At 40.7% G+C, this 20,455-nt stretch overlaps 1 protein-coding gene across 1 annotated transcript in view; it reads right to left on the bottom strand.

Moving 5' to 3' along the window:
- ZNF407 (zinc finger protein 407) overlaps positions 1-20,455 on the bottom strand; it is a 918,238-nt gene that overhangs the window by 524,404 nt on the left and 373,379 nt on the right.

Below are 20,455 nucleotides of genomic sequence, written 5' to 3'. Positions count from 1 at the left end.
GAAACTTAACACTGAAGGACTCGACTCTGAGGGGGGAGGGGACAAAGAGGACAGACAGCACAGGGGAAGGGAGAGAGGGCAGGGACACACACACTCCCACATGCACACTCTGAAGAAAACCTTGCTAGCCCCTGTTTCATTTGCATCAGAAACAGGGCTTTTTTACTAGTGTTATAATAAAAAATAGAAAAGATGGTTTAGTATATATATTTTGGCAGCAATAAACAATAAAGCAATGCAAATCAGAGACACTACATTTATGCAGAATTACCCAAAATGATGGTGAATCACTGAGTTTATGTACCTGCAAAGGCAGGGTAGAGAGCATACACACAACCTAGTCCTGAAATGTATTAGGACATCTGACTCCCCAAAGCACTATGAAAAGAAAGAAAAGTTCAACCTGACAGATGGAGAAGGCTCTCCCACACTCATAAACTCTGGGGACGGAGGCAGTCAGCAACTTCTTTGGAGGAATCCTTGCTTGGACAACTGAAAAAATAACCGCCAAACACCAGTCAACGCCAACTGGCAGAGATTACTGGAGTGCCAAAATCTGCAATAGCATGCACTGTACAACAACAAGAGAAATTGAGTAATATATGGACATTATATGAGAGACAACAGGGAATTTCCCAAAAATAGAAGACTGAAGGTAAGGATCCAGACGTTGAAGAGGCCCTCAATCAATGGTTCTCAATTGTAACTGGACGAGCTGTAAATGTGAGTGGACCAATGTGAAAAAGCAAGTCAGAGCAGTTAGCAAGAAAACTCAGTCACAATGATTTTAAAGCAACGGATGGCTGGTTGTCATAGTGGAAATGCAGGTTTGGAATAAAGTTCAAGAAAGCACATGGTGAGAAAGACAGTGTTGATGCTATAAGTGCCAAACAATGGAAAGCTACAAAACTTCCAAGTTTGCTTTGTAATTTTTGTGCAGATGACATCTGCAATGCTGACGAAAAAGGGTTATTCTACCGTGCCACACCGGATGGCTCCCTGATCCCTGAACATTGTCAGGCTCAAAGAAAGCAATGGATCGTATCAAATTGCTATGCTGTTCCCAACATGTCAGGAACTGATAAATGTAGCTACTAGTTATTGGAAAAAGTGCAAAGCCTCGGTGTTTTAAAAGGATCAGTATGGAAAGTTTACCAGTTCTGTATCATGCTAACAAAGATGCATGGATAACATCTGAAATTTTTAGGAACTGGTTAATGAGCTGGGGACATGGACTTACAAAGGAAGTATAGGAAGACTGTGCTAGTTCTTGATAATTATGCAATACACCCACACATTGACTCTTTGGAAAATATCCAGGTGGAATTTCTGTCTCCCAACACCACATCTCTGGTGTAACCGATGGACATGGGAATCATAAAAAATATGAAGACCTTATTATTATTATTTGTTACATTTGTATCCTACATTTTCCCACCTTTTTGAAGGCTCAATGTGGCTTACATATAACCGTTAACTGCGTTAGCCGATTCCGGTCTGAACAAATACATGATATGAATGAATACAAGGTGATATTGTGGTAGAATGAGGTACATGTATGGTAGGTACAATTGGGGGAACTTAGGGAGGGAAAGGGGGAAGAAGAGTCAGGTAATGTCCGTTACATTGTGTTGCAAGTGACCAGGTATTTTTATGTTGGGTCGGTGGGGTATGCTCTTCTGAACAGGTCTGTCTTTAGTGCTTTCCAAAAATTGAGGTGGTCGATCGTGGTTTTTACTGCTTTTGGTAATGCGTTCCATAGTTGTGCGCTTAGGTAGGAAAAGCTGGATGCATAGGTGGATTTGTATTTGAGTCCTTTGCTGCTTGGGTAGTGGAGGTTTAGGTATGATCGTGCAGATTTTGTGGTGTTTCTGGTTGGAAGGTCGATAAGGTCTGTCATGTATCCTGATGCCTCGCCGTAGATAATTTTATGGACAGTTGTGCAGATTTTGAAAGTGATAATTTCTTTGATTGGTAGCCAATGAAGTTTTTCTCAGAGTTCTTTGGTGCTGTCAAAACGTGTTTTTCCAAATATAAGCCTGGCTGCTGTGTTTTGGGCGGTCTGAAGTTTCTTTATGATTTGTTCCTTGCATCCCGCATAGATTCCATTAAAGTAATCTGCATGGCTTAGTACCACTGACTGTACCATGTTATGAAATACTTCCCTCGGAAAGAATGGTTTCACGCTTTCGAGTTTCCACATTGAGAAAAAAATTTCTTATGGTGGAATTCACTTGGGTCTCTAGGTTACGGTCAATTGTTACTCTGAGAATTTTCAGACTGTCTGAGATATGGAGGGTGTATCCTGGGGTGTTAATGTTTGTGGGCTTGTATGTATTATATTGTATTGGATGAGATGAGAGACAGTGTGTTTTTTCAGTATTGAGTTTTAGTTGGAATGCATTTGCCCATGAGTTCATGATGTTTAAGCTTAGCTTGATTTCATTGTTGATTTCCGCCAGATCATGTTTGAAGGGGATGTATAATGTGACGTCATCAGCGTAGATAAATGGGTTAAGGCCCTGGGTGGATAAGGTCTTGGCTAGTGGAGTCATCATGAGGTTGAAAAGGATCGGTGACAGTGGTGATCCTTGCGGTACTCCGCAGCCTGGTTTCCACAGTGACAATATGTTTGTTTTGATTTCACTTGATATGTTCTTGTGGTTAGGAAACCCTTAATCCAATTGAGATGCCACCACTGATTCCGAAGTAGTCTAGGAATCTTAGCAATATGTTATGGTTAACCATGTCGAACGCACTTGACATGTCAAATTGGAGGAGGAGGAGAATGCTCTTGCCTATTGCTATTTCCTGCTTGAATTTGTTTAGGAGAGTGAGTAGTACTGTTTCGGTGCTGTGTAGGGGTCAAAATCCTGATTGTGACTCATGTAGTATAGTGAATTTGTGTATGAAGTCATTGAGTTGTTTGGTCACCAGTCCTTCCATTAGTTTGACTACTAATGGGATAGATGCTACTGGGTGGTAGTTGGTAATGTCATTCGTTTTTTTCTTGGTGTCTTTTGGTATTGGGGCGAGCAGGATGTTGCCTTTTTCTTTAGGATAGATACCCTGTTGAAGCATGAAGTTTAAGTGGGATGTAAGATCTATTATGAAGCGGTAGGGGGCAGATCGTATTAGGTAGCTGGGGCAGGTGTCCAGTTGACAATGGCTGTTGGAGTATTGTTTTATCGCCTGGGTAACTGTGTCAGTGCTGAGGAGAGCAAAATTGGACCATATTTGTCAGCAGGGTATTCATCAGGTATTCAACAGCACAAAGCTGATAAATTTCATCCTTGAAGCTATCGAAGAAAATCTACTTACATCTTCAGAAGCAAAGGAGGTCAGTGCAAAGAATGATCTTTTACAAACAGTGAAGTTAGCATTACAACTATTCAGCATTGTTTTGCTCACTGTGGGTTTAAACACTCCAACTTGGATACACAGAATATGGCTGAAAATGAAGTTATGGAAGCACACAACATTGAACAATGAAGAGTTTTCATGCATCAATAATAATCTTCAATGTTATCATGAAAAAGAAAGTTGGGAGGATGAAATCATTAAGCAAATTTCAGCCAAACATCTGAAGATATTAGAAAACCAGGAAACTGAAGAGGATGACACTACCGAGCATGAACAAGTAACAAACCAGGATGCCAGGAGATTTATTTCTAGATGAAAACTGTATTTCATGCAGGCAATGAAGGCAGTCCTGTATCTGCTCCAGAGACCTTGCCAATTTTGTTCAGCAGCAGTGAAGAGAGCTCGTCAAGGTGCGCTCGCTCGATACCTCCAACATTAATACTGTTTTAATGAGTATCGGTGCTTTGCAACTTTTGCTTTTTCATCGTCTGGGTTGTGTTCAACTTTTGAATCTGCTGGGTTCTATTCCAGAATGAATGAAAATCTTACTTTTATCTTGTGTTTCTACTGTACTCATTTTTCACAAATTCATTTATTTGGGGCAGCCGCTTAATTGGGACAAAGTATAGCAGTCCCACTCTTTACCAATTAACTGGAATCTATTGTACTTTATTTTCTCAGTGTGGATTCCTTCTTGTAAGATGGAGAATCCACATCAATATGGTAGGCCTGCCCACACTATGCCCTCTCGCCACCCCTACCACACCTCCTGGCAAAGTAAACATGAAGACCATCCCTGCATGCACGGGTTCTCAAACCAGTCCTTAGGACACATCTAGCCATTCAGGATACTCACAATGAAAATGCATGAGATAGATTTGATGCCCCACCTCCACTGTATGTAAATGTATCTCATGCATATTCATTGTGGGTATCCTGAAAAACTGACTGGTTAGGTGTGTCCCGAGGACTGGGATAAGAACCCCTGCACATATGTAAAAAAGCTGCTTTTCCAAAATGGCTTTTTATATATGTAAACCAATCTACATTTGTAAAAACTACTACTGAATGTTGCTAAATGAAGGGTCATAAACGAAGTATTTGTTCACCAAAACTGATATTTTTAACATCATCCTTAACTGTACATCTAATCAAGGGTCTAGAATCAAGAAAGATCAGTTCACTCTTAACGTGTTTATATCCAATGTGAGATAATTTTAAGGCAGTTTGCAAGGCCTAAATAAATAATTCAAACTCAGTGTGTTCAGGCTCCAAAGGATTAAATACATTCAGAATTAAACTCTCAAACTTCCTGTATTTATGTCCTAAAACACCAACTAACCTCTCAGATAAACTACTCCTATGTACCAGCTTCAAGGAACAGAAGTAATAAACATCCTGATACAAAGTCGCCAGGAGTCAAAACTGGGTCTAGGGCAAACACCACCACCACTAGCAATGTTGCTGGCTGCTCCTGGTCGCTGCCAGTGAGGAACTGCTACTTTAAAAGGTATGGGGGGGGGGGGGGGGGGGGATCTATTTTTACAAAAATGAATCTAGTCGCCAAAAATGAATCAGTGAATTGATTCAAATGAGACAGCACTATTGCTGGGCCTGGGGAATCTTGTTCCCCTGCTCAACCTCTCGGTAGCCCTGCCCTGATAGTATTATGACTCACTACTAAACCACACTGTAGATTACAATGTATTGTGATAAGGCTAGTAACTGTGGACCCAAAGAGAAACAGCTAATCCCTTAACTACAATCCCCAGAATCCCTTGCCAGAAGGAAAGAGAAGGATAGACCTCAAAGGGCGGAAAGGATTTCTAACACCAGCAGGAGGAGAAATAGTTCAGTGCAAGGTGGGCCAGTTACTCCCTTCCCCACTAGAGGGAGAAGAAGAGAAGAAGCCCAGTTCCCTTGGCTTCGAAAGCAGTATATAATTCCCCCCAGCTGTGAGAAGAGAAGGACAGATTTTCTGAAAGCAACCAGGAGGGATGGGAGACTGACTCAGAGAAGGAATCCATGGAGTACGAGGAGGAGGGAAAGGACCTGCCTCTAGAACTTCCAAGCCTAGAAGAGCAGGACACCATGGATTGGGAGAATACAAATGCAGTCCTTTCCAGCACATAAAGGCAGTGTGAGAGACCACAGACGTTGAGGTGCTATGAAGTGGGAGGTGAACTGCCAGCAGTGCAAAGAAGAGGAAAGGTGAATTAATTATTGTTTTTCCTTTGAATAGATTTTCTATGGGAGTTTGTTTGAACTGTTTATGCTATAGAGAAAGGGGGCTGAACTGTTAATGAGCCCTTCTTAGGTGGGGGAGGGGAGGTCCCTCTGGGAAAGAAGAGGGCAATCCCCACCTGACCTTTGGTAGTGGAGGAGCAATGGAACTGAATTTTGCCTGTGCTTTTTGAACTGGGCCTGAACGTTTTTGGGAATTGAATATTGACGGGGCTTTTTGAGCTGGGCCTGAACTTTTTGGAGCTGAACTTTGTGTTTTTGTGTAATTGAGCTTGAATTAAAACTTTTTGCCCTAAGGCCTAATTAAAGTGTTGAACCTCACCGGAACCCTGTGCGTGGAACAGAACTTCCAGTTACAACCCCGGAGCGGAAGTGAAGGACCCCTTTACAGTATTACCAGAAACAGTTACCATTATTCTACAATAGATGTGGTAGATTTCTGCACTCAGCCGCAAGGCTCTCAAAAGGACCCCTCAACATCCTCTCCAAATATTTGGGAAAATGTGTCATCTTTGCATTGTCAAGATGTCATCTTTGCATTGTCAAGATATCAAACTTCCTCTTATCTTGCACTGTATATAATTAAATCCTACACTGCATTTATGCACTGAAAAAAAGTCAGGCATTACTTTATAGGCAAAAAAATCTCAAAATGCCTATACTCCTAAGCTCCAAACATTACTATGCAATAATACAAAATAAACAGTCAACATTTCCTACCAACACCACATCAGCAGTATCTTGTCATAATGACAGAGCCCACCCATCTAGACAAGCTGTTTGTTTATGTACTTAATCAAGCTAACAGAGTAAGCTCTACAGCAGGCGACAGGCTTCCTGAATTAAGCAAGACTCTTAATTTACAACCAATTATGATACTTTAAAACTGTAAAATGGCATTAAGATTTCTTCCAGTCTGGTTGGCAGAAGGTAGTCCCTGCTGACAAATCTGCACCTGGTGACTTTCAGCCATACCCCTGGTCTCCTGCAATAAGAGCAATAAAATCGCCCCTTGTCACAGAATCAGATGTTTCCCACAAAAATAGGGAAAAACAGCAAGCAAAGGGGGGCCAGTCAACAGAGGGATGTGTGTCCACGTACATATGGCAATTGAACTGGTTGCTTAAACTCAGTGGAAGTTTATTTTTTCTTATTGTCTACTAACTATATTGTTTTTCAGAGTATTTATGGCTGTTGGATTGTAACCTAGGCTTCCTATTGTACCTGCCTACTTCCTTTGACTTAGCAGTAAAATTTCAATAACATATGTAGGCAAACTGCCCTTATTTCTCTTTATATATGTTACCATAGTATTTTATTGTAAACCACTGATATTTTATTTTGCGGTATATCATACTTGATACTTTAGAAAATGCTTTGGTTGGCCTCATAAGCAAAAACAAACAAAATTTGTCGAGACCAGTTTCTGATACACCGTTGCCATCAGAAATTCTAGAGTAGCTGGCTGTCTCTGAGATTACAAAATGTGTGGAGGAAGCCAACATTCTTGACCATAGATAAGTGGGTTATAGGAGTTACGATAATATATAGATAATGCTACTCACTCTTCATAATTGTTTATTCAATTATAATGGAAAAGCATTACCCAACAGTCTCAGTACTTTTGAACCTAAGCTCGACTTCTGATAATCTGGAACATGCAATTCTTTGGCACACAAAGCAGAGTGTTCTAATGGCTGAATTCATTCTAAAATGGCTGGCATCAATAGGTGGGATTGGGAAAGTCAAGATCCTTCCCATGTGCATTCCATGCTCTCCTATCAGCTTTCAGGAGTATTTTTAGCACTGAAACCCTGTTAACTTTATTACACTTGGAAGCAAGGAAAGAAATAAGCTTGGGTCGTAGGGTTCTTATTATGCAGTTTGCTTTTGACCTTGTTGATCATGAGATTTTACTGAACTTGTTGACCCATTTTGGTGTTTGCGGTACTGTGTGGTGATGGTTTAGAGTTGTTTTTTTTTTAATGTAGACTATTGGGCTCATTTTCTAAAGAGGACGTCTATCTTTCGACATAAATCGAAAGATGGACGTCCTTCTCCCAGGGACATCCAAAATCGGTATAATCGAAACCCAATTTTGGACGTCTCCAACTGCAGTCCGTCGCAAGGACATCCAAAGTTCAAGGAGGCATGTCCAAGGCATAGCGAAGGCAGGACTTGGGCGTGCCTACCACTTGGACGTCTTTGACCCATAATCAAAAAGAAAACAAGGACGTCCCTGACAAACACTTGATGTTTTCACCCGGACGTGTTATTCTTATGAATAAGGCACAAAAAGGTGCCCAATATGACCACATGACCACCGGAATCAGGGATGACCTCCCCTTACTCCCCCAGTGGTCACTAACCCCCTCCCACCCTCAAAAAACATCTTTAAAAATGTCGTGCCAGCCTCAGATGTCATATTCAGGTCCATGACAGCGCATGCAGGTCCCAGCAGCAGTTTTAGTGGGTACTGCAGTGCACTTCTGACAGGCGGACCCAGGCCCATACCCCCCTACCTGTTACATTTGTGGAGGAAACAGCAAGCTCTCCAAAACCCACCACAAACCCACTGTACCCATATATATAGGTGCCCCCCTTCACCCCTAAGGGCTATGGTTGTGGTGTACAGTTGTGGTAAATGGAGTTTGGGGGGGCTCAGCACACAAAGTAAGGGAGCTATGTTCCCGTCCACTGCAGTGCCCCCTAGGGTGCCCGGTTGGTGTCCTGGCATGTCAGGGGGACCAGTGCACTACAAATGCTGGCTCCTCCCACGCCCAAATGGCTTGCATTAGGACATTTTTTACATGGATGTCTTTGGTTTTGAAAATCGCCGAAAGTCAGAAACGTCCATGTCTAGGAACGTCCAAATTTAAGAATTTGGATGTCTCTGATGGTATTTTTGAAATGAAAGATGGACATCCATCTTGTTTTGAAAACACGGGTTTCCCCGCCCCTGGATTTCGCCATTTTGCAAGGATGTCCAAATCACAACTTGGACGTCCCTTTCGAAAATGCCCCTCCACACCAAGTTAAAAAAGGTTAATAACTTTTCCTTTTCATGGGTACCTGAATGTGGAGTACCACAGGGTTTACCCCTTTTGCCTATATTATTTAACCTGTTATTGTCAAAGTTAGGCATTCAATTAATGTCATCAGGATTTCAAACTTACATTTATGCTGATGATTTGACTATTAATATTCCATTTGCCAATACTTCTTCAGTTATTTCACATCAAACAGAGAAGGGATTTGATATCCTCATAAATTTGATTACAATTTTCAAACTGAAATTGAATAATGATAAAACTAAATTTTTAGTTCTAGGGAATTCATATAAACCATATTTGGAAACAACATTAATGATAAAAGAAACCTCATTTCAATTAAAAAAAACAGCTGAAGATTTTTGAAATCATATTTTATGAACATATTACATTCGAGCCTTATATTAAATTATTGACAACTAAGGTTTTTTTTATATCATGAGGCGATTGAGAAGGATTTGATCCTGATTAATTTCACAGCTTTTAGATTAATATAGCCCAGTCTCTTATTTTATCTCATATTGATCATTGTAACACTATCTATACGGAATTGATTAAAAAAATGTCAAATGCTACAGAATACAGCTGTGTGGCTGATTTATAGTTCATCCAGGTATGAACCTGCCTCCCCACTGCTACTGAAGCTTCACTGGCTTCCGGTTAAGGCTCAAATTATTTTTAAATTATGCACCATGACTTTTCATACTTTCGTGGCCTTTCACTATCATACTTAGCACACTTAATTCATTTAACACACAGAAACTTAGTTTTAAATGATTGATTGCCATTGCTTTTACAAGTTCCAAATCCTTGTTCCTTGTTCCAAATCCTTATTTAATGGTCTGTTTTCTTATCAGTCACCCCACTGGTGGAGTTTGTTTCCTTCAAACATTCGGCAGATACCCCATTACATTCTGTCCACCTTTATGAGTTTTTTTTAGTAAACTGTTATAATGATCTTTTAAATCAGTATTATTTGTATTTTATTTTAACTCTTAAAATTCATTACTATTATATTGTTCCTAAGGTTTGTGCAGCCTCTTCAAGTATGTAAACCATACAGAACTCATATGGGACTTTCCTGCTTATTTTCGAAAGAGAAAAACGCCTATAGTGCGACCTAAATAGGGAGATAAACGTTTAATTCGCAAAGGCGCCCAAATCGGTATAATCAAAAGCCGATTTTGGGCGTTTCCAACTGCAATCCATCGCGGAAACGAATAAAGTTCACGGGGGCGTGTCAGAGGTGTGAAGGTGGAACTGGGGCATGGTTATCAGCCGAGGAGAGATGGGCGTCTTTAGCTGATAATCGAAAAAAAAAAAAAAGGCGTTTTTACCGTGATTTTGGGTCACTTTTTTTGGACCCTTTTTTTTCACGAACAAGTCCCAAAAAAGTGCTCCAACTGCCCAGATGACCACTGGAGGGAATCGGGGATGACCTCCCCGGACTCCCCCAGTAGTCACTAACCCCCTCCCACCAAAAAAAACCCACTTTACAAACTTTTTTTCCAGCCTGTATGCCAGCCTCAAATGCCGTACCCAGCTGCATGACAGCAGAATGTGTTCGATCCTGTCACAGCCTTTCCCTGGGTCAGATGTGGCTCTCGGTTGCACTACAGGGTCACATCAGCATTGCATTGTGGTGGGTGTAGGGTATTGGGCTCCGTGATTTCATTAGCTTGTGTTACAGTCTCACGATGTTGGTAGACTCTTCTCCCATGGTGCTTTTCCCCTGCCTACTGGGTCAGAGTGTGCCCTGTTGTGTTTCCTGTTGTAGTCCATGCGGTAGTGGCCATTTTTGTAAGCCAGTTTTAGTTCCCTTTCCTGTGTTAGCCACGTTACAGAACTTAGTTCTTACCTTGAATGTGGCTGAAAGAGGGCATTGTACCAGCTCTGACCTACTGCTCATCTCAGTACCAGGGAGACTCGTTGCCAGTGGGGCACAACCTCTGATCTGCAGTTAACTGTGAGTAAACGCGGTTATTCCAATAAAGGACATTTTCGGAGAGATTAGTCTTCAGGTGTCAACTGGTGTGCCAATGTTATACAGCAGCAACAAGTCCTAGAGGCCTGCGTGTATGCAGGTCCCTGGAGCACTTTTAGTGGGTACCGCAGTGCACTACAGCCAGGTGGCCCCAGGCCCATCCCCCCCCCCCCCCCCACCTGTAACACTTGTGCTGGTAAATGGGAGGCCTCCAAAACCCACTGTACCCACATGTAGGTGCCCCCTTCACCCCTAATAGCTATGGTAGTGTTGTACATTTGTGGGTAGTGGGTTTTGGGGGAGGGGGTTGGGAGGTCAGCACCCGTGGTAAAGGAGCTATGCGTGTGGGAGCTTTTTCTGAAGCCCACCGCACTGACCTAGGGTGCCCAGTTGGTGTCCTGGCATATCAGGGGGGCCAGTGTACTACCAATCCTGGCCCGTCCCACGACCAAATGGCTCGGATTAGGACGTTTTTGAGCTGGGCGTTCTTAGTTTCCATTATCGCTAAAAAAAAAAAACAAACGCCCAGCTCAAAAACGTCCATTTTTTCGAAAATACGATTCGGCCCGCCCCTTCACGGACTTGTTCTCGGAGATAAACGCCCATGGAGATAGGCGTTTCCGTTCGATTATGCCTCTCTTTGTGGTGTAGAAATACAAATTGTATTGTATTAGCTTTGAAGTAGCACAAGGTTCAGTGAGTTAGCCTCTTTTGTTCAATCTGTACCTAAAACCTCTAATTGACCTTATGGATAAATACAGGTTCAATTTTTTTTTGCTATGCAGATAATATTCAACTAATTATTCTTCAGATATAAATAGATACAATTAATTTAATCGATCGCAAGCCTTGAGGCATTAGGGGGCTTTTACCTAAAGTGCATTCAAACTAGGCAGGCAGCACCTTAGAACTCTTCTTTCATGCCAAACCATACACCACATATATCAACACATCCACGTGACAAGTTATCCTGGAAAAGTGGAATTTATTATGACCGCAGCATTCTATAGAGGGATCTGTGTGACTCAAAGGCTAGGCCACTTTGTCCTAAATTCTCTAGATAGAAATCAAGTCATATATCTGCTTATTACTGTAAGATATATTCATGAATGGAAATTGTGTGCTACTATAAATGTATCAATATAAATGTGTCCCAAACATCAATATGGAACGTAGATCATGAACAAATAATATTTTAATTTTTTAATCTTTTAATTTTGATATCTGGAGACCATCAGATCTAACTGCCTCACACAACCATCAGAACATATATTTGTTCTATCGCAATAAGCGAAATGGTGTGGTGCAAATCCTCATTGGCTCCTCCCATTATTCAACAGCATTCTTATATTATGTATATTGCTTCTATTTTTAATTCTATTTCCTTGTATAATCCACATATAACTCATGGAAAAGTTAATATTTATAAAGACACTTATCTTAAATGATAGCAGCTTAAAGATAGCAAAGATATCAGAGATATCAGGGAACCCCCGCCATCAAGCCCAGCATCCTGTTTCCAACAGTGGCCAATCCAGGTCACAAATACCCGGCAAGATCCCCAAAAAGTACAAAACATTTTATACTGCTTATCCCAGAAATAGTGGATTTTCCCCAAGTCCATTTAATAACGGTCTATGAACTTTTCCTTTAGGTAGCCATCCAATCCTTTTTTAAACTCCGCTAAGCTAACCGCCTTTACCACATTCTCTGGCAACGAATTCCAGAGTTTAGTTACACATTGAGTGAAGAAAATTTTTCTCCAATTCGTTTTAAATTTACTACATTGCAGCTTCATCGCATGCCCCCCTAGTCCTAGTATTAAGCGTGAACAGACTCTTCACATCTACCCGTTCAACTCCACTCATTATTTTACAGACCTCTATCATATCTCCCCTCAGCCGCCTTTTCTCCAAGCTGAAGAGCCCTAGCCGCTTTAGCCTTTCCTCATAGGGAAGTCGTCCCATCCCCCTTTATCATTTTCATTGCCCTTCTCTGCACCTTTTCTATTTCCACTATATATTTTTTGAGATGGGGCGACCAGAACTGAACACAATATTCGAGGTCCGGTCGCACCATGGAGCGATACAAAGGCATTATAACATCCTCATTTTTATTTTCCATTCCCGCTGCCCGTTTGTGCTTGTGACCGCCTAAACGTCTGGGTCACTGTCCTAAGTGTTGGTTTTAGCATGCAGTAATGACTACAAAACCAAGAGCAGAAAAAATCCCACACTAACTGCTTTGCATGGGATAAGAACAGCCATATTCGGTCAGATCAATGGTCCATCTAGCCCAGTATCCTGCTTCCAGCAGTGGCCAATCCAGGTGACAAGTACCTGGCAGAAATCCAATTAGTGGCACCATTCCATGCTACCAATCCCATATGTCCATCTCAATAACAGACTATGGACCGCGGTGGCACAATCTGCACCCCTCAGAGACATAGCACCACCACCTCACATGCCCCCCCCAATCAAAGCATTCTAATTCTTTCCCCCAATGAAGTTTCTCCATCATTCAGCCCCCACCCTGTTCAAGCACCCCTTCCCCCCAGCAAGAGTAACCTCATGTTTGATGCCCCCTTATCTCCTTCCACCGGGGAGGTTGGGTAGAGAGGGAAAAGGGAGATGCTGAACTACAGGAAGCGGCATGGCTGAAGGTTCACCTAGAATGCCCCATACATTTAGGCTGGCCCTGGGCATCAATATCCCAGGCTTAAATGGTTACTGTTAGAAGCTGGACTGAAGAATCATACTGGTCCCTATGTACACTCTTCCACCATGCAGGATATTAAGAGACTATTTACACATTTGAAATAAATTTATTAAAATAAGCCATAATAATTGATTTTCTCAATAAAAGAAATCAATGTAGACGGATAGTGTTCTATTACAACACATGTGACTTTAAATATTTTCATTTATTTCAATTTATTCACAAAGTAAGGTGGTTACCACATTAAACTAATTATGAATGCAAAATAATCATGATTCACAATAACACTATGACGAAGTGAACTTACTTGTGTATAAGTGGTAATTCATGCTGGCACAGATTCATTATACTCCAAACACAAACAAATGTGAAAACCTATTTCTGGGTATAATGTAATTTTTATTTCAAAAATAGCATTTGTCAGAAACTAGTAGATCTTAAACCAAAACACCAAAAATGGAAGAGTCAGAAACGTCTAGTTCAAGAAATAAAGGGCTCATGGATCTTACAAGTTCAACCCATGACTTAGGCTTGGATCTGTCTGGAGACTATTCCCTTCAGTGCAGTATGAGAGAAACCCTTATTAGCCTCAATATGCAAGAGATACCCAGCAATTTTGTGCTGGCACATCATTCTAGAATCTGTCATCTATGGCGTAGCCATGGGCGGGCCTAGCCACTTTCCCTCCAGGCCCGCCCGGCCACCCAACATCCCCCGGGGCTTAAATCTTTTCTACCTCTGTCGAAACAGCCGCATCATTTCGTGCGATGTTCCTTTCCAGGCGGCAGCAGCGGCATCCAACAATTCGACTCCGTTTCCCCCTCTGTTCCGCCCTCTGACGTTGTGACATCTTGACGCGAGGGCGGGACAGAGAGGGAAGTCTGTACTGCGCATCTGCAAGTTAGTACGGTCACTTGCCGTTTATATGTTTGATAAGGAACTTATATTATTATTTTTTATGTATAATGCTTGTTGAATCTTTATTTTAATGCTATTTTGATTATAAATCTGATAACCAAAAAGGAAGAGATGAGGGTAGAACTGATTTAAAAATGTACGAGGGAACAAGTTAAAAAAAAAAATTAGCTGCCAGACTCTGGCAATATTGCTGAAAGCATACACAGATAATTATGAACTACACAGTCATATTCATAAATTAAGTTACCAAAAGAATCAATAAATTTTAAAGTTGTCACAGTGCAACAGAAGATAAAATTATAGTCTGTATTAATATAAATCAATTCTGAGACAACATTTGCAGATCACAGAAAGAGCAAGGAAACTGACCTTGTGTTGTGTTTTGTCTTACTACAGAGAACTAAAAAACTATTCAAAATTATAATTCTGAAAAGAAATGCGTCTGGAACCAGTAGAGTCAATGTTTCATTTAATACCTTTTAAAATTAAGTGCATTCATCTGACCCTGTACATAAATATTTAAGTACCCTATATTAGATTTCTAGTTTGGGGGAAAGGGGAAGCTGGAGGGAAGGGGGTCAGTACACCAGCTACATAAAAAAAAACAATCGAGATGATATTAATATATTATTCAGAAGGGAAAAAAAGAAGCAAGATATCCCATGATATTCTGAAGCAAAATCAATTAAAAAAACTGGATAGACAAAAATTTGCTATTTACAAATTAATAATTAACCGAAAAAGCCAAATTCACAGCTATAAGAGGCTGTCAGGCTCATTTTCAAATGAGACAGATATCTAAAAAGTGACAGAAGTCAGCATTTGGATATTTATCTCACAGAAACGTCCAAATCAGTATTATCGAAAACTCTTTTTGGACGTCTTTCTCTGAAGTCCGTCAGAAAGATGTCCAAATCTCAAGGGGGTGTGCCAGGGGCGTGTTCAAGGTGGGACATGGGCATTCCTAGGACATCTTTCAGCAATGATGGAACAAAACAAAGACGTCCAAGACTAAAACTTAGACGTTTTGAGCTAAACCTGTTTTTATAGCAAATAACTGCAGTGGGAATTGAACTCACTTCCCCAGGATCAAAGTCTGCTGCACTAACCACTAGGCTACTCCTCGACTCCACACAAGAGGTGCCCCAAATGAACATATGACCACTGCAGGGACTTGGGGATCACCTCCCCTTACTCCCCCCAGTAGTCACTATCCCCCTCCCACCCCCCAAAAATGTGATTAAAATATTACTTGCCAGCCGGAGTAGTCTAGTAGTGGTGCAGTGCACTGCAGACAGGTGGACCCAGGCTTCTACCTCCTCCTACTTGTTACAGTTGTGGAGGAAAATGTGAGCCCTCCAAAAGCCACCAGAAACACACTATACCCACATATTGGTGCTCCCTTCACCTGTAAGGGCTATGGTAGTGGTGTACAGTTGGGAGTGGTGGGTTTTGGGGGGCTCAGCAGACAAGGTAAGGGAGCAATGGTGAGACGTGTACCTAGGAGCATTTTATGAAGTCCACTGCAATGCCCCCAAGGATGCCCTCTTGCTTTCATGGGATGTCACTTTTCTACTATTCTACCCGATGCCAAGCTTTCTATTTTTTTTTAATAACATCTGAGCCTTGTGTCTATTGTTTATCATTAGATATGGGCTTTGAATTCAGATCTCCATTTTCGTAAGATGCAAGGAAAAAACTATTAAAAAACTTCAGACTGCACAGAATACCGCAGCTAGACTCATATTCAGTAAGGCGAAATATGAGCGTGCCAACCCCTCAGAGAAAATTTGCATTGGCTTCCACTAAAGGATTGTATTGCCTTCAAAATTTGCACCTTGACCCATAAAATCATCCATGGAGAAGCTCCTTCATACATGTCAGACCTAATTGACTTACCGGCACGAAATATCAACAGTTTGTCGCGTACCTTCCTGAACCTCCACTACCCTAACTGTAGAGGACTCAAATACAAATCAATACATGCATCTACCTTCACATACCTCTGCACAAAAGCATGGAACAAACTACCAAACACTATAAAAATAACATGTAACTTAAACTTCAGGAAATTACTGAAAACACGCTTGTTTGAAAAGCTTACAATAAGAATCCTCCTTAGAACATGATTATTCTATATCTAAACCAACCACCTACTAATCCCTCTAAACTGATTATATTAGCCATATTATCATATTTTTTTCTTTTTCATTATGTGTTATGTAAATTATTCCACAGACATATCTTCCTTAACTCTTACATAGTAATATGTTAATTTAGAACAAACCTCTTACTCTGTTCATAACTATATCTTTTGCATTATAATGTAAGCCACATTGAGCCTGCAAATAGGTGGGAAAATGTGGGGTACAAATGTAGCAAATAAATAAAAAATAAAACCTACAGATGAAAAGGAGGTCTCATTACATATATCTAAATACCAGAGTGCTATTTTTCCCAACTTCATAGCAAGAGTGTACATTCCCTAATTACCTGTCCCAATGCAACTGAAGCTTTTACCTCCTCAGTGCATGTAAATGGTTTCATCCCTGTGTGGATTCTATGATGCCATGTGAGCCTTTTCCAACCAAAGCTTTTACCACACTCAGGACATGTAAATGGTTTCACTCCTGTGTGTATTCTCTGGTGCATTGTGAGGTTTACCTTCTGACCAAAGCTTTTACCAGACTCTATACATGCAAATGGTTTCTCTCCTGTGTGGACTTTCTGATGCACTTTGAGATTTACATTAAAACCAAAACTTTTACCACAGTTAGAACATGTGAACAGTTTCACTTTATTGTGGATTTTCTTGTGAATTTTGTACGTTTTGCATCTGGATGTATTTGTTTGAAAATGGACCAAAAAATAAAACATCCAAATCACAAAACATTTTTCCAAACAGCATTTTCAAAAGGAAAAAAATACTTTTTTTTTTTTTTTTAATAGAAAAATGACCTTTTCTGTTCTGATTTTGGATGTTTTACAAAAAACATCCCCATTCAGAAAAATGCCCCTTCTGCATTTGACTTGCCCAAGGTCACAAGGAGCAGCAGTAGGAATTGAACCCATGTTGCCAGGATTAAAGCCCTCTGCACTAACCATTAAGCCACTCCTCCTCTGTTTTGGATGGCTTGCATTTGGAAGTCTTTCGTTTGAAAATGGACCAAAAAAAAAAGACGTCCAAATCACAGGATGTCCATAGTATTTTCGAATACAAAAGACAGACTTCCATCTTTTTCGAAAATGACCTTCTTTCCTGTTTGGAATTTGGACGTCTTTGTAAAACGTCCAAATTCTGATTTAGACATTTCTTTCGAAAATGCCCCTCTGTATCACTCAGCATCTGACTGTATTTCACCATCAACACATTATTATTTCATTTGGACTGCATATAAGAATAAAACAAAAATATCCAAATTAATTTAACAAGGATGACTTCTACTACAAGGCTACCACTAAAGGTCATACCCACCATTTTGAACACCAGAGCCAGATGGTGCAGCATTGGAGGGGATCACTCCATACCCTGTTCTACTACACTACCTTGGAGACCCCCAGTTGAATCCTTGGTGGGGGGGAAGCTGGCAGGGGTAGGGGAACAATCCACCTATGGTAGTTGGGTGGTATAGTGGTTGGGTGGGTGGTTTGACTTAGAAGAATCTGTGGGGAACAGGTGTTGATCAGTGCATACATGCTGGGGGGGGGGGGGGCAGGTGTTGAGGTGAGGATTTGATTAACAGGGAAAATATCATGGGAAGGTCTGATCTGGGCAAAGTTGGTACTGTCAGGGTGGAGATTAGAATGGGAGGGGGCGATCTTGGCAGTGAAGTTATTTCTGTGGCACCATTTGGGCAGTAGCCATGCTACTGAATTGCTAATAGTGCTGCTGCCCTGAAGATGGCATTAAATGCAGCCAGGCTATCAGCAGTAGGGATAGCTACCACACAATTGCATACCATACAATAGCTGTCATTGCTAGCCATGTTGGATATCAATCCTGACTCTCCCCTCCCCACCCCCATCAACACCACCATCACCATTAGTCATTTAAGGTTAGATTCTATATATCACACCTAAAATAAATCAGCGTAAAAAAAAGCCTAAATTTAGGTATTGTTAATAGAATACATCCAACACCCGTTTTCTGCGGCTATATTTATTTGCTGCCATTTATGCCAATGAAAACCTGGTGTAAATACCGATGCCTAAATTACCGAAGAATGGGTGTATTCTATAACAGTGCGTAAATTCTAGGAATGACCACGCCCCCCTTTTTAGATCCACATCTTAGACTAAACACATCACATTATAGAATATGCTTAAGCATTTGGGTGTATTAATTCTAATTAATGCCAATTAGTGTCAATAACTGATTAAGTTCAATTACCAGCACTGATTGGCTTGTTACGCTAATCAAGTTGCATGCACAAATCCAGAATATAACCACATTTGCGCACACAACTCAAGTTGCACTATATAGAATCTAGGGTTAATGTGGGATTTTAATCAAGAAAGCCATTGGCCCACCTTTGCACGAACAGTTACCCTGTTTTAAAACCCATATTAAGTGACTAACACACTTTAGAAAAAGACATCCTAAAATCTTAAACTGTATTCTACGGTTCACTGACAACCAATGTAAATACTTCAGCAATGGCTTAGCAGAAGACCACCAAGAAACTCCTCACACCAACCATGCTGCTGCACTCTACAATAACTGAAGCTGAGGCAGCAATCTCTGAGGGAGCCCTACATAAAGCCCATTGCAATAATCCAAATGCACCATAACATAGGCCTAGACCACCATTCTAAACCATTTCTCCTCCAAAAGAGTGCAAAGCTCATGAACCAGTTTTAGCTTTAAAAAGATCAGCTTAACTACTCCAGAAATGTGGGCTTCCATACAGACCAACAAATCCTTAACCTTCTTTGCTAAGAGTTATATACCTAATCCATAGGTAGTAATCTACTCCCAACATAAGGTTCAGAATCCCCAATCAATAAGAATTCAGTTTTCTGAGAATTCAATTATTACAGATAAACTAATTGGCAAATAGTTGCAAACCTTGACCCAGCTTCCTCAACATATGGGCACTATTTCCTTCCCATGAAAGCAAAAGCTGAATGTCATCTGTATAAATATGACCTTTAAATCCTACCTGCCGCAACAATTTCCCCAAGGATTGCAAGTAACGATTGAATAGTAAAGGGGACAGGCAGGAACTCTAAGGAACTCCTACGTGTACTTAAAAATGACTCAGAACTAGCATGATTAAGAGACATGATTGCACATCTCTCTCTCAAATATGATTCCGGCCAAGATAAGGCAACCCTAACAAATCACAGCACCTGATCAAAATATCTGCATCTATCATATCAAATGCAGAGGATAGGTTAAGCATAATTAGCACAACCTGAACTCCAGCATCATTTTATCTTAACACCTTGTCTCAAAGCAATATTAAACCCGATTTTGTTTCATGGCCCAGTCAGATTCCCATGTGGGCATGATCTAGAATCCCAGCCTCCTCAACAAAATCACTCCGTTCCAAAAAGACTGTTCTGTCAAAAGTCTAAAGGTTTGTAGTATGTGCACATCATCCTTCTTCAGTATAGATGGGATCACACAATACCACAGTTTTTCCACAAACACTTCCTCTTCCAAATACCTTTCCAAAATTCTACGAACTGTCTCCAATGGTGCTGCTTCTACAACTTTCAACAACCACAAGTAATAAAAGGTCTTGTCCACAAAAAGATGAATTAATTCCTTCCACAGTTTGCTGCAAATGATCTAGTAATTAAACCATAAATTATCTAGACACTGCCAACCCTAGTTCCTCATCTTCCCATCTCCTTGAGCCTATTTTAAGTCTCTCCATTCTCAAATTTGCCTAGCGAACCAACTATCTTATAATGCAAAAACTCAACATATGTTGTCACCAGATAACTCCTGGAGATACCAATTTACCTACCTTCCCCCTTCAAAAACAAAACAAAAAAAAAAACAGTTTACTAAAACAAATAATTCTTTTGTGCAAAAGAATTTGAAATTGCATCATTTTCTTAGATTTCAAAGCTTCTACATAATATACATTAGCCAGCTTCCTCCAACTCCTCCTATCATTTTTTTTACCCACAACCTGCCTAAACTGTCAACATCCTTTTTCAAAGA

The sequence above is a fragment of the Microcaecilia unicolor genome, chromosome 1 (assembly GCF_901765095.1).
Source record: "Microcaecilia unicolor chromosome 1, aMicUni1.1, whole genome shotgun sequence".
Lineage (NCBI taxonomy): Eukaryota > Metazoa > Chordata > Amphibia > Gymnophiona > Siphonopidae > Microcaecilia > Microcaecilia unicolor.
The sequence above is the reverse complement of the archived record's forward strand: the minus strand, read 5'-3'. Positions and strand labels throughout refer to the sequence as shown.